The 15,534-nt window shown below is 37.7% G+C and overlaps 1 non-coding gene and 1 pseudogene across 1 annotated transcript; one reads left to right on the forward strand and one right to left on the reverse strand.

Annotated features, from left to right (window-relative positions):
* Positions 1 to 15,534, reverse strand: part of LOC127441218 (alpha-2-macroglobulin-like protein 1) — a 104,008-nt pseudogene that overhangs the window by 62,129 nt on the left and 26,345 nt on the right.
* trnam-cau (transfer RNA methionine (anticodon CAU)) lies at positions 3,733 to 3,810 on the forward strand. The gene has a single exon. It is a non-coding gene; the product is annotated as a tRNA-Met (tRNA).

The following is a 15,534-nucleotide window of genomic DNA, read 5'->3' on the forward strand; positions in this document are numbered from 1 at the left end:
TTTATATTAGATAACTTTATTAATTACCTGCTTTGAAATCACTTGGCTTGAGTTGGATTGAGCAAACTGGCATTCCACCAGAGGGAGACAACTCACCACAAAAAAAAAAAAAAAAAAAAGAAAAAAAAAAAAAAAAAGGCTGTAAACTTTTCGGAAACATTAACAACCAATGACAATAGCCGGATTATAATTAGCAGTGTTCATTAGCCAATCAAAACCAAAATTATCACTCGTTATCGCAGTAGGTAGCTCGTCAGTTTCATAATCTGAAGGTCGTGAGTTCGATCCTCACACGGGGCAGGTAGCAGTTTTGACAGTCCAGCAATTTAGTTAAACTCTTGTGGCAACTTATCTGAATCTGGCACTCATTAAAGTGAGAACTATAGGGCACAACGGAGTAAAAGGCTACTTTGATTTATCTTTCTCACAAAACACTAAATAGCAACAAAAACTACAGCAGCAATTTCACAAACACCTGTTTGTCACTACACTGGAACATTTTTCTGTTCCATGAGATCTTTGCGTGTGGTGTCTAATTTGATTTTGAGGTAATTTGATCTATTTACTTATTTATTTATTTTAACGATGCAAATTTATGTAGAAAAAAATCCCTTTTCAGGCAAAATACAAATGTATCATTTTCAGTGTTGTTTAAGGTCATTAAATCAAAGATTTTTCAATAACTGTCCAATAAGAGTAAGGAGAGTATTTGGGGTAAAAAGCACCCCTGTTGCAGGGACTAAAGGCTCTTATTAAACACATTGTTTTTCTTAAGTGGGGGGAATAGATTTGATATGAAAAATGTTCAAAGTGGGCTCATATTGACTCATCCAATCATAATAGAGGTTAGTTTGTGAGCTGTAATAAAATGGGTGTGGGTGTGTTTGTTTGGCTGTTGAGTTCAAATTAGTGATGGGAAGATCGGATCATTTTACTGACAAGAATCTTTTAGTCTTGTTCAGCAAAATTAATGAATCTTTTTTCAAGTCATTTAGTTCATTTTGTTCATTTGAGCAGAATTAAATAAAAATTTTACATTTTCAATAGCCAAACGCATACTTTGATTATAGTCTCAATAAGGCAAAAATGTATAGTGCAGCCAAGGACGAATTATGAGAAACAAATGATTAGTTCACCTCTGGATTGTCATTCGTTCTTTTGTCACATGACAGCCGTATGTGCATAACGTATATGGCTGTCCAAATGAACGAACGACTCGGACCAGAAGACTCGAGAGGTGAACTAATCATTTCTGTTTCAGTGTGTGCAATGCATAGCGTATACGGCTGTCACATGACAAAAGAACGAAAGACTCGCACCAAAAGAGTTGAAAGGTGAACTAATCATTTCTGTTTCCTGTACGGCACCTATGTGGTTTTCACGTAAAACAAACGAACGGAGGTTACGCAATGCACATGCGCGGTCAACACAAAATGAACGAATAACTCTCTGAGACTACTCGTTCTTCTGAAATGAACGAATCGTTCGTGAACAATCCATCACTAGTTCAAATATCAACAGTCTTTCTCAGGAATCACTTAGTAATTGCTTGTTTTTATTATATTTTATATATATATATATATATATATTTATAATACATACAGCTTATAATGTATATTTTAATTACCCTTTTTATTGAATGGTATCTGTGTATATAAGGTTCCACCTCTATTTGTTTACCCTGAAGTACACAGATTTAATTAGAGGAACACAGTGTACATTATAAAATTCTAAAATCCGGCATTGGGGGTAAAATGTACGACAATATCAAATCTATGTATCCGGACAACAGATGCAAAGTTAAAATTGGCAATAAAAGAACAGAATTCTTCACTCATGGGTGTGGAGTGAGACAGGGCTGCCGTTTGTGTCCAACTCTGTTCAACTTTTACATTAATGAGATAGCAGTGCTACTGGAACAATCTGCAACATCTCTAAATAATTCTTAAGTTAAATTTCTTCTCTGTGCAGATGACCAGGTGCTGCTGTCAGCTACTGCTCAAGGGCTCAAGGGCAGCACCTGGACCTGCTGGAGAACTACTGTCAGAACTGGGCCCTGACAGTCAATTAAAAAAAAAAAAAAAAAAAAAAAAATTATGATCTTCCAGAAAAAAGACAGATTACAGGAAACCATATATACACATTCACTCTGGGAAACACTGCAATAGAACTCACCCTACACTTATGACTACCTCGGTCTAAACATCGGTGCTTCAGGGGGTTTTAGTCTGGCAGTGAATGCACTAAAAGAGAAAGCTGGAAGAGTATTCTATACTATTAGGATGTACCCAAATAGACATTCCTGTAACAATTTGGTGTAAAATCTTTGATAGTATTATTATGCCTATTGCTCTGAATGGATGTGAGGTTTGGATGTGTGGCAGATTACTCTAGATGGGACAAACACCTATAGAATCCTTGCATGCAGAATTCTGTCGAAACATTCTAAGAGTTCAGAGAAAAACACCTACTAATACATGCCGGGTCGAACTAGGCAGATACCCCCTAATTATACATATTGAAAAATTATCCCTCAAATTCTGGACACACCTAAATTCAAGTTCCCCTAACACACTGCAACATGAAGCCCTTAAAACCCAAGTGTTGAAGCCTAAAACCAGTCCCCTTTGTCAGTTGGCTCTGATCAAATGCAGGTGTTACTGGGGGAGGACAATCATGCATCAGTTGCAGCAAAATTCATTTTTGAAGTGCACACACTCAGAAACCAATCACTGCCTTAGTGTACTTTGTTCACAGAATTATTATTTTATTATGTTCATAATGTCTTGTTAAATGCTTATTTTATTTCATATTGTATAGTGTATATTGTTATTATAGTTTTATTTTATTTTATTCATTACCTGGCACCTTATTTTAATTATATTTTTATTGTTATTTGTTACTGTTTTATTATTATTATTATTATTATTATTATTATTATTATTATTATTATTATTATTATTATTATTATTATTTTGTCTTGTCATTGTCTGTTTTGTGTATTAATGCTTTGGCAATATTGTATGTAAACACAATCATGCTATTAAAGCACTTTAAATGGTCTTTGGGTTCGCTTGTAAAGGTGACTGTGTCTGAAACGTTCCTCTGTAAATCAAAAGGCGATGTTAGGCAGAATGACAGCCTCAGTCACCATTCACTTTTGTTGTATTGAAGAAAAAAGATGCAGGGAAAGCGAACAATGACACAAACAAATATATTTATTTATTTTGTGGAATTTTATAATTTTCCACGGCACACCTGACATTCTTTCACGCACAGTGGTTGGGAAACACTGTCTTAAGGCACCTTACCTCCGTATAGTGCCTGAAAAGCGTTCCGGGTTCAGTTCAAGTTAAGCTTAATCGACAGTATTTTTGTTGATTTTAAAATAGTTTTGAAAAATTCGCTATGAAATCAATAGGCAGTCTCCGCAATCTGCGCATGCGACGTGATAGGTCTAAATTTACAAGACACGTAGCTACTACAGTATAACGTTAAATTATGCTACATGCTCTATTGTTGTGCATTTGATACATTATCTTATATTAGATAACTTTATTAACTACATACATTGAAATGACTTGGCTTGAGTTTCACCACAACTCACCACAAAATAATACAATAAATAAAGGGTTGTAAACTTTTCGGAAACATTAACAACCAATGACAATAGCTGGATTGTAATTAGCAGTGTTCATTAGCCAATCAGAACCATCATTACAAATGTTCCGGGCTCTTTGATGTTAGTGCAGTAGGTAGCGCTTCAGTCTCATAATCTGAAGGTCGTGAGTTCGATCCTCACACGGGGCAGGTAGCACTTTTGACAGTCCAGCAATTTAGTTAAACTCTTGTGGCAACTTATCTGAATCTGGCACTCATTAAAGTGCGAACTATAGGGCACAACGGAGTAAAAGGCTTATTTTTTTATATTTCTCCCAAAACACTAAATAGCAACAAAAACTACAGCAGCAATTTCACAAACACCTGTTTGTCACTACACTGGAACATTTTCCTGTTCCATGAGATCTTTGCGTGTGGTGTCTATAAGTTGATTTTGAGGCAATTTGATCTATTTTTTTTTTCTTTTTTTTATTTATTTATTTTTTTTTAAACGATGCAAAATACAAATTTATCATTTTCAGTGTTGTTTAAGGTCATTAAATCAAAATTTACTCAATAACTGTCCAATAAGAATAAGGACAGTATTTGGGGTAAAAAGCACCCCTGTTGCAGGGACTAAAGGCTCTTATTAAACACACTGTTTTTCTTAAATGGGGGGAATAGATTTGATATGAAAAATGTTCAAAGTGGGCTCACATTGACTCATCCAGTCATAATAGAGGTTAGTTTATGAGCTGTAATAAAATGCCAAATGTGTTTGAAATTGGGAAATGGTTGACTTTTTTCTGAATTAGTTATTTTGAGTAAGCATCATCTTATTTTGTCACTCAAAAAAGTATCTTGCTGTCTCAAACTTATTTGCATTAGATGACAAATTGATCCCTATAACTATTGCCTCAGTATCTACACAATATCAATTTAAACCCCATAGGGGTCTTTTACCCCAAGTGTGGGATAAAAGGCTCCCTCACAACCTTTTATAAATTAAAAATGTTGTGTTTGTACACAGCCCTGGCTCTGTAAATGGGAAAATAAACAAAGTGGATCGGACTTGTCTACTTACGTATACTTTGATTATAGTCTCAATAAGGCAAAAATGTATAATGCAGCCAAGGACGAATTATGAGAAACAAATGATTAGTTCACCTCTAGATTGAATCTTCTTGTCTGAGTCATTCGTTCTTTTGTCACATGATAGCCATATGTGCATAGCGTATATGGCTGTCCAAATGAATGAACGACTCGGACCAGAAGACTCGAGGGGTGAACTAATCATTTCTGTTTCAGTGTGTGCAATGCATAGCGTATACAGCTGTCACATGACAAAAGAACGAACTACTCGGACCAAAAGAGTTGAAAGGTGAACTAATCATTTCTGTTTCCTGTACGGCACCTATGCGGTTTTCACGTAAAACAAACGAACGGAGGTTACGCAATGCACATGCACGGTCAATACAAAATGAACAAATCACTCCCTAAGACTACTCGTTCTTCTAAAATGAATGAATCGTTCGTGAACGACCCATCACTAGTTCAAATATCAACAGTCTTTCTCAGGAATCGCTTAGTAATTGCTTGTTTTTATTATATTTATATATATATATTTATAATACATACAGCTTATAATGTCACTTCATAACTTCACTGTCTACTTCACCGACACTGTGTACGTTGTTTTTAACCGGACCTTTGCTGGGAAGGAAATGTACAGACTGGACCTCCTGGAACTTTAATTGAATACCACTGTTCTAAATCTTTTAATTTGTGTCGTAGCGTTAACGTGTGCAGCCTAAAATGGAATGCGACATCCGTTTATTGTCGACGCTAGGATGTATGCTTCCAGTGTAGAGAGCATCAATGAATATATGGGGTGCTTTTGACGCGATGCGCCACTCACATCTGGTGTAGACAGGGTGTGAGGCATATTTCCTAAAAGCATCGTAGTTCGTAAAAACGTTCGTAAATTAAGGAGAGCTTTGAACCTATCTTAAGTTCATTAAGTGCAACTTACACGTATCTTTCTGGAATCATTCACAGTTTATCAAAGACAATGGAACATTTAATAAATTGTATTAATATACCTTGATAATTGGAAAGTCATTGTAAACTATTTTAGAGGATAATAATAGTTTTGAAAATTCTCCATGAAATCAATAGTCAGTCCCTGCAGTCTGCCCATGCGACGCGATAGGTCTAAATGTACAAGACACATAGCTAATACAGTATAATGTTAAATTAGCCTTCTTTGAAGCAGAATTGTAATGGCAATAGAAAGACAATATGTTCTTATTAAACAGATTATTTAAGAAGACACACTGTAAAAAATGTCCATGCACTTCAACTTAAAAAAATACGTTTAACTGCTGCTTTAAAGTTTTAAGTCAGATCAACATAGCATTACAAATGAGTCATGAGAGGGATGAAGTAAGCTCGTTGGTAAGGTCACGCATCGCGTGGAGGAGGAGGCAGGAAGAGCATCATTGTTTACAAGAGAAGGAGCGCTGTACAAAGGTTTAATTGTCTTTGCTGTAGATTTGTATTTGTATAAGTGTATTATTCAAAATGGTCATTTGGTGTGTGTATCCTGGATGCTTCAACCTTCAGAAACCCCAAAGAAAATGCATGGCAGGAAAAATATGAACTTTTCATCGATTGCCTATACATGATCATGAGCGATTGAAGCTCTGGCTTATCGTGCTGAACCTGGATATCAGTACACCTCTACATTCTCTCAAATATTGGAAGGTGTGCAGTGAACATTTTACCCCTGATGATTTCAGACCATCGAAAGAAACAAAGGGTCGATATCTGAATTCATCAGCTATGCCCATGCTGTTTTTCTGGCAAACTCAGGTATGTGTGAAAACTTTGTCATTGTTACACCTCCCTCAGCACTCTGCTCCTCATCACCCGATTTCTAATTCACCGCACCTGCACTCAATTCACTCGCTCATCATTGCCTACATAAATAACTCACCTTCACGCCACATCCCTGTCAAGTCTCACAAAAAGGGCTTGCAGTGTTTATTTACCTGTCTGTATTTGTGCTTACTCTTCGTTGATATCTGTTTAGTGTTTACTCTGCTGTTTTGCCTGTTACTTCTTCTTCAGTTTGTGAAGCTTCTCTACTGTGATATCACCTGTACCACTGATCTCACTGTGTAAATCCAGTGACTGTCAGTAAACACTCTCACACTTGGTTTCACTAACTACAACCTGTGTGGCTTGAATTCCTGATAGTCATATAGCCTATATATTTCTGCTAAAGAAAAAGCACAAGTAGATAATGCAAGTGATTTATTAAAAGATAATGAAAAGGTTATTTACTGCAGTCATGTTTTTTTTTAATGTTATTTGGAGATTTTTATTTTAGTTTGTTTTGAAATTGTTTTGGTTCGTGAATGGCGCTTGGTCTGTGCAAGTTTCTCTTGTAAACAATGATGCTCTTCCTGACTCCTCCTCGTGACCTTACCAACCAGCTTACGTCATCCCTCTCATGAGCGCATGTCACAGAGATGTATGGAAGCGAACATACTTTAACTACAAATGTAAGTATTGTTTTGATTCTCAAAATAATCAATGGTTTGGGTTCAGAAGAACTTTATTTGTCAACTGGATTATTTTGATGCACCCTAAATATGCATTTTGGACTGTCAAAAAATGGAGTACATTTATTTGCATTGTTTAGAAGATGAGGCCTGAAATGAAATCCTAAAAATCTTACATTTTGTTTTGATGAAGAAACTCTGATACATCTTGGATGGCCTGAGTGAACTATGGAACTGGATTACTGTGACTCCAGTGGTGAAAACCATATCTTCAGAAGCAATATGATGTGTAGGTGAGAAACGGATTAATATTTAAGTCCTTTTTCAAATATAAATTTCCACTTTCACTTCCAAATTCTTTTGTTTTTGGCGATTTCATATCGCCACCACCAGACAGGGAGAAGAATTTTAAAGTTAAACGGGACTTAAATATTGGTCTGTTCTCAACCACAACTATCATATTCACCTTAATTTTCAATGTAACAAGTTAGCATAAGTTAACATTATCATTAATCATTTTCATGAACACATTGGTTTGGTGTGCACATAGTTTTACCGTTTATCGCATTTTGCCATCGTTTCATCACACACTGTTGTACAGCTGCTGAGAAATGCTGCTTTAACTTTCTTTGCACCAAAACTGCATATTGTATCATTTTGGCAAAATAATAAGCACATTATTCCCTCTGTTCTTGTTGGAGAGCATTTCTCATTCTCGGGGTTGGGGAGTAACAAAATACATGTAATGGGATTACGTATTTAAAATACAAAATATAAGTAACTATTCCACTAGTTACAATTTAAATCAGTGGTATTTAGAATACAGTTACATTCAAAAAGTATTTTGATTACTGAAGAGATTACTTTGCATTTTATTGTCATTTTTCATTTAATATTTATTCCTTTTCAGATGGAAAATAGTTCTACATATAAATGATGCGATCCAAAGTGCATTTTCTTATGTGTTACACTGAGCAGACAGAGAAGTTTGGAGCAGAAGAAATAGAAATAAACCTTGTGTAAACTCTCAGCTTTACGCTAAGCTAAAATGCTATTTCTAACCATGTTACGTGCACATGTTCCCAGGCACGATCATATTTTTTTATAAAGAAAATTCACATTGGATCATTTTATTTATTTTTTTTTTTTTTCTAATAAGATCTTTGATATTAGGGCAAAAATCGTATTCTTGATGATGATTTTTGTATTGTTTTCCTGTAAAGATATCTAAAAATCCTTAAAACAAGATCAATTTGATTTCTTGTTTTAGAAACAACACTGCAAAAGATATTTAGGTTTTTCAGAATGTATTTTTAACATGTGTATTTTGTCTTACTGTACTGGCAGAGTTTTTATAGTCAAAACAAGTGAAAAAATCTACCAGTGCTGAAGAAGTAATCCAAAGTATTTAGAATACGTTACTGACCTTGAGTAATCTAACGGAATATGTTATAAATTTACTTACTCTTTTACTATAAAAGCTGATGTTAGACAATTGCCCTGATCACCATTCACTTGCATTGTATGAATCTACAGCTGAAATATTCTTCTAGAAATCTTCATTTGTGTTCTGCAAAAGAAAGACATACACATCTGGGATGGCATGAAAGTAGGTAAATTGTGAAATGTTTTTTTTTTTTTTTTTTTTGGTGAATTTAACCGTTAATTTCTGAAATATACAAAGGCATTAATTGTGACCAATATACAGGTGCATCTCAATAAATTAGAATGTCGTGGAAAAGTTCATTTATTTCAGTAATTCAACTCAAATTGTGAAACTCGTGTATTAAATAAATTCAATGCACACAGATTGAAGTAGTTTAAGTCTTTGGTTCGTTTAATTGTGATGATTTTGGCTCACATTTAACAAAAACCCACCAATTCACTATCTCAAAAAATTAGAATATGGTGACATGCCAATCAGCTAATCAACTCAAAACACCTGCAAAGGTTTCCTGAGCCTTTCCTGAGCTACACAATCATGGGGAAGACTGCTGATCTGACAGTTGTCCAGAAGACAATCATTGACACCCTTCACAAGGAGGGTAAGCCACAAACATTCATTGCCAAAGAAGCTGGCTGTTCACAGAGTGCTGTATCCAAGCATGTTAACAGAAAGTTGAGTGGAAGGAAAAAGTGTGGAAGAAGATGCACAACCAACCAAGAGAACCGCAGCCTTATGAGGATTGTCAAGCAAAATCGATTCAAGAATTTGGGTGAACTTCACAAGGAATGGACTGAGGCTGGGGTCAAGGCATCAAGAGCCACCACACACAGACATGTCAAGGAATTTGGCTACAGTTGTCGTATTCCTCTTGTTAAGCCACTCCTGAACCACAGACAACGTCAGAGGTGTCTTAACTGGGCTAAGGAGAAGAAGAACTGGACTGTTGCCCAGTGTTCCAAAGTCCTCTTTTCAGATGAGAGCAAATTTTGTATTTCATTTGGAAACCAAGGTCCTAGAGTCTGGAGGAAGGGTGGAGAAGCTCATAGCCCAAGTTGCTTGAAGTCCAGTGTTAAGTTTCCACAGTCTGTGATGATTTGAGGTGCAATGTCATCTGCTGGTGTTAGTCCATTGTGTTTTTTGAAAACCAAAGTCACTGCACCTGTTTACCAAGAAATTTTGGAGCACTTCATGCTTCCTTCTGCTGAGCAGCTTTTTAAAGATGCTGATTTCATTTTCCAGCAGGATTTGGCACCTGCCCACACTGCCAAAAGCACCAAAAGTTGGTTAAATGACCATGGTGTTGGTGTGCTTGACTGGCCAGCAAACTCACCAGACCTGAACCCCATAGAGAATCTATGGGGTATTGTCAAGAGGAAAATGAGAAACAAGAGACCAAAAAAATGCAGATGAGCTGAAGGCCACTGTCAAAGAAACTTTGGCTTCCGTACCACCTCAGCAGTGCCACAAACTGATCACCTCCATGCCACGCCGAACTGAGGCAGTAATTAAAGCAAAAGGAACCCCTACCAAGTATTGAGTACATATACAGTAAATTAACATACTTTCCAGAAGGCCAACAATTCACTAAAAATGTTTTTTTTTTATTGGTCTTATGATATATTCTAATTTTTTGAGATAGTGAATTGGTGGGTTTTTGTTAAATGTGAGCCAAAATCATCACAATTAAAAGAACCAAAGACTTAAACTACTTCAGTCTGTGTGCATTGAATTTATTTAATACACGAGTTTCACAATTTGAGTTGAATTACTGAAATAAATGAACTTTTCCACGACATTCTAATTTATTGAGATGCACCTGTACTATAAGTATGGAATTAGGAAGGGGTGAATACTTTTCTAGTACTTTGTGATGCCACCAAAAGCTTAAGCCTACTGTATGCCTTTGAGGTAGTAGTAACTGAAACTTTGAGCATTTCTCTAATTCATTTTTTTTTTTTTTTTTTTTTGTCCAAAAAACTGCATTTACTTACATGTAACAGAAACTGCAGTATTACTTATTAAAAACTGCAGTTATTTTTTGTAAGGCACCCACACCTATTATATTGCTTCAGAAGATATGGATTTAACCACCAGAGTCGTCTGGAGTACTTTTAAGTTGCCCTTATGTGGATTTTGGAGCTTCAACATTTTTGACACCCTTTCACTTGCATTGTATGGACCTACTGTACAGAGCTGGGAAATTCTTCTAAAACCACTGTGTTCATCCGATGAAAAAAAGTAATACAGTACACATCTGGGATGGTATGAGGGTAAGTAAATGATGAGAGAATTTTCATTTTTGAATGAACTAAAGCCCAAAGTATATTATTTTTTTTTTTTTTACACGAACGCTCAAGCGTCTGCATACAGTCAAACGTGAGCCTTTCAAAGTGTACTCCACCTCACTGTGCATGCATACACAGGCGTTTTGCAGATGCATTCTACGACTGCAATGGATGAAACACCGGACTTTTTCTCTTCAGGAGTTTAGACTCATAAAGATGTCTTTATATTCCTTCAGACTCGAGCTATACAAATGCACGTATGACCTGACTTCCTCACACATGTGTTTTTGACGTTCACATCTACTGTTGTTTTTATCATCTTCTGTTGTTTAACAGCAATTATATCTTCTAGTGCTATTTCGTGACGACAATGGCTCAAATGTGAGTGTTGCCACCTTGTGGACATTCTGCACATTCGAAGACTCGCGGTTTTAGGAAAATAGAGATGTTCAGTTTATAGTCCACAAACCCAGAAGGAATTCACCATGGGTTCCCTCTGGATTTTCCTATGGAGTTTTATAATGGGAGTTTAGGATTTACTAGTAAAATAAGGTTTGTGTGGTTAACATTACTTGATGTTACGTTTTGTTCTACAACATATACTGTATTACACACTTTTATACCTCAAACATAAATTTTAAAGCCGTACTGAATTGTGATGCTTGTTCCACTTGATTATCAAAGGCTTACTCACACCCAAGCCACCGAGAGAAACAAGACAAACACAGCACACACATCCCATTCACACATCTTATTCACCTATAATTTTAGAGACTGACTTCATGTTAACTTTATCACTTATATTTTGACTTCCCACTTTGACTGTGGTGGTACTATGGTTCACTAAAGGTATCAGATGGTAAATAATCATAGTTTGATTTACAGTGCATCCGGAAAGTATTCACAGCGCTTCACTTTTTCCACATTTTATGTAACAGCCTTATTCCAAAATGGATTAAATTCATTATTTTCCTCAAAATTCTACAAACAATACCCCATAATGACAACGTGAAAGAAGTTTGTTTGAAATCTTTGCAAATTTATAAAAAAAAAAAAATACAAAACAAAATCATAAGTATTCACAGCCTTTGCTCAATACTTTGTTGAAGCACCTTTGGCACCAATTACAGCCTCAAGTCTTTTTGAGTATGATGCTACAAGCTTGGCACACCTATTTTTGGGCAGTTTCTCCCATTCTTCTTTGCAGGACCTCTCATGCTCCATCAGGTTGGATGGGGAGTGTCAGTGCGCAGCCATTTTTAGATCTCTCCAGAGATGTTCAATCGGGTTCAAGTCTGGGCTCTGGCTGGGCCACTCAAGGACATTCACGGAGTTGTCCCGTAGCCGCTCCTTTGTTATCTTGGCTGTGTGCTTAGGGTCGTTGCCCTGTTGGAAGATGAACCTTTGCCCCAGTCTGAGATCCAGAGCGCTCTGGAGCAGGTTTTCATCAAGGATGTCTCTACATTGCTGCATTCATCTTTCCCTCGATCCTGACTAGTCTCCCAGTTCCTGCCACTGAAAAACATCCCCACAGCATGATGCTGCCACCACCATGCTTCACTGTAGGGATGGTATTGGCCAGGTGAGGAGTGATGCCTGGTTTCCTCCAGGCATGACGCTTGCCATTCAGGCCAAAGAGTTCAATCTTTGTTTCTCATGGTCTGAGAGTCTTTCAGGTGCCTTTTGGCAAACTCCATGTGGGCTGTCATGTGCCTTTTACTGAGGAGTGGCTTCCGTCTGGCCACTCTACCATACAGGCCTGATTGGTGGAGTGCTGCAGAGATGGTTGTTCTTCTGGAAGGTTCTCCTCTCTCCACAGAGAAACGCTGGAGCTCTGTCAGAATGACCATCGGGTTCTTGGTAACCTCCCTGACTAAGGCCCTTCTCCCCTGATCGCTCAGTTTGGCCAGGAGGCCAGCTCTAGGAAGAGTCCTGGTGGTTCCAAACTTCTTCCATTTACAGATGATGGAGGCCACTGTGCTCACTGGCACCTTCAATGCTGCAGAAATTTTTCTGTACCCTTCCCCAGATCTGTGCCTCAATATAATCCTGTCTCGGAGGACTACAGACAATTCCTTGGACTTCATGGCTTGATTTGTGCTCTGACATGCACTGTAAACTGTGGTGTGTGCCTTTCCAAATCATGTCCAATCAACTGAATTTACCACAGGTGGACTCCAATCAAGTTGTAGAAACATCAAGAATGATCAGTGGAAACAGGATGCACCTGAGCTCAATTTTGAGTGTCATGGCAAAGGCTGTGAATACTTATGTACATGTGATTTTTTTTTTTTTCTTTTTTTTTTTAAATAAATTTGCAAAGATTTCAAACAAACTACTTTCACGTTGTCATTATGGGGTATTGTTTGTAGAATTTTGAGGAAAATAATGAATTTAATCCATTTTGAAATAAGGCTGTAACATAACAAAATGTGGAAAAAGTGAAGCGCTGTGAATACTTTCCCGGATGCACTGTATGTGCTCTGTACCATGTCACTGGATTGTGCCATATTCAAATACCATGGTGTGCACTTGGTATTTTAAACATCAAAGTATTAAAGTCAAGACAAGCATGTTCCAAAAAAACAAAAACAAACAAACTCAGCAAAAAAAAGAAACATCCCTTTTCAGGACACTGTATTTTAAAGAATTTTGTAAAAATCCAAATAACTTTACCGATCTTTATTGTAAAGGGTTTAAACAATGTTTTCCATGCTCGTTCAATTATCCATAAACAATTAATGAACATGCACCTGTGGAACGGTCATTAAGACACTAACAGACGGTAGGCAATTAAGATCACAGTTATAAATACTTAGGACACTAAAGAGACCTTTCTACTGACTCTTTGGTCCCTGCTCATCTGCATGAATTCTTAGGCATGCTGCATAGAGGTATGAGGACTGCAGATGTGACCAGGGCAATAAATTGCAATGTCCGTACTGTGAGACGCCCAAGACAGCGCTACAGGGAGACAGGAAGGACAGCTGATTGTCCTCGCAGTTGCAGACCATGTGTAACAACACCTGCACAGGATCGGTACATCCGAATATCACACATGCGGACAGGTACAGGATGGCAACCACAACCGCCCAAGTTACATCAGGAACGCACAATCCCTCCATCAGTGCTCAGACTGTCCGCAATAGGCTGAGAGAGGTTGGACTAAGGGCTTGTAGGCCTGTTGTAAGGCAGGTCCTTACCAGACATCACCAGCAACAATGTCGCCTACGGGCACAAACCCACCTTTGCTGGACCAGACAGGACTGGCAAAATGTGCGCTTCACAGACGAGTCATGGTTTTGTCTTACCAGGGGTGATGGTCGGACTCTCGTTTATCGAAGGAATGAGCATTATACTGAGGCCTGTACTCTGGAGTGGGATCGATTTGAAGGTGGAGTGTCCATCGTGGTCTGGGGCGGTATGTCACAGCATCATTGTCGGACTGAGCTTGTGCCTGCAATGACAAATCTCAATGCTGTGCGTTACAGGGAAGACATCCTCCCCCCCCCCTCATGTGGTACCCTTCCTGCAGGCTCATCCTGACATGACCCTCCAGCATGACAATGCCACCAGCCATACTGCTCGTTCTGTGCGTGATCCTGCAAGACAGGAATGTCAAGTGTTCTGCCATGGCCAGCGTAGAGCCCGGATCTCAATCCCATCGAGCACGTCTGGGATCTGTTGGATCAGAGGGTGAGGGCTAGGGCCATTCCCCCCAGAAATGTCTGGGAACTTGCAAGTGCCTTGGTGGAAGAATGGGAGTAACATCTCATAGCAAGAACTGGCAAATCTGGTGCAGTCCATGAGGAGGAGATGCATTGCAGGACTTATGCAGCTGGTGGCCACACCAGATACTGACTGTTACTTCTGATTTAGAAGTGGTAATACTCAGATTTCCATTCAACACATTGCCTCATTCTGTCAAATCTAATCTCCTATAACCCCCCCCATACATTGAGCTCCTGTAGACCAAACAATTATCCAGTAACTACATATTAAACCACTGTTTTAAACTTCCACTTATTTTTCCAAATAAACAGAACAAACAGGTATGCTATATTGGGGCTATAAATTTCCAAAAAATTGAAGTTGACTGATTAACATGGCTGAATTCTTTCATTATAAGTCCAAATACTGGGTGTCCAAAATAAATCTAGGCATCAAAACAAGGCACAGTAGAATAGAAAATAGTTTAATACTTCTGTAAACTGGCATAGAAGTATACTGTTCAAGTAGGTCCTGATTTTATTTGCTTCTATTAGAAGTAGGCCAGTACTGATAACTAAGAAAAGGTGAAGTGCATAGCTTCTGAAACCCTAGAGTCACCAAATGGAGGGAAGGATTTTTTTTTTTTAGGTTTTCAAATACACTCTTCCATTTGCCATCAAACTATTGTTCCCAGGTCAGTCCTTAGGAAGGTGTAACCAATGCAAGTTTATTATTTCACATCCATATAATTGAAAATATATTAGTAAATCAATATTTTATACACTTACCTTTTCCCCTTTAAAAACCGATCTGATATCCAACAGGGTCCATTTGTTCCTCCAGCTACAGGTTTAAAATCTGTTCATTCACTTCTTCCTAGGAAGTGTTAAATAAACTTAGACATGTACTGGTTATACTGCTT

Source organism: Myxocyprinus asiaticus, chromosome 5 (genome assembly GCF_019703515.2).
Source record: "Myxocyprinus asiaticus isolate MX2 ecotype Aquarium Trade chromosome 5, UBuf_Myxa_2, whole genome shotgun sequence".
NCBI lineage: Eukaryota > Metazoa > Chordata > Actinopteri > Cypriniformes > Catostomidae > Myxocyprinus > Myxocyprinus asiaticus.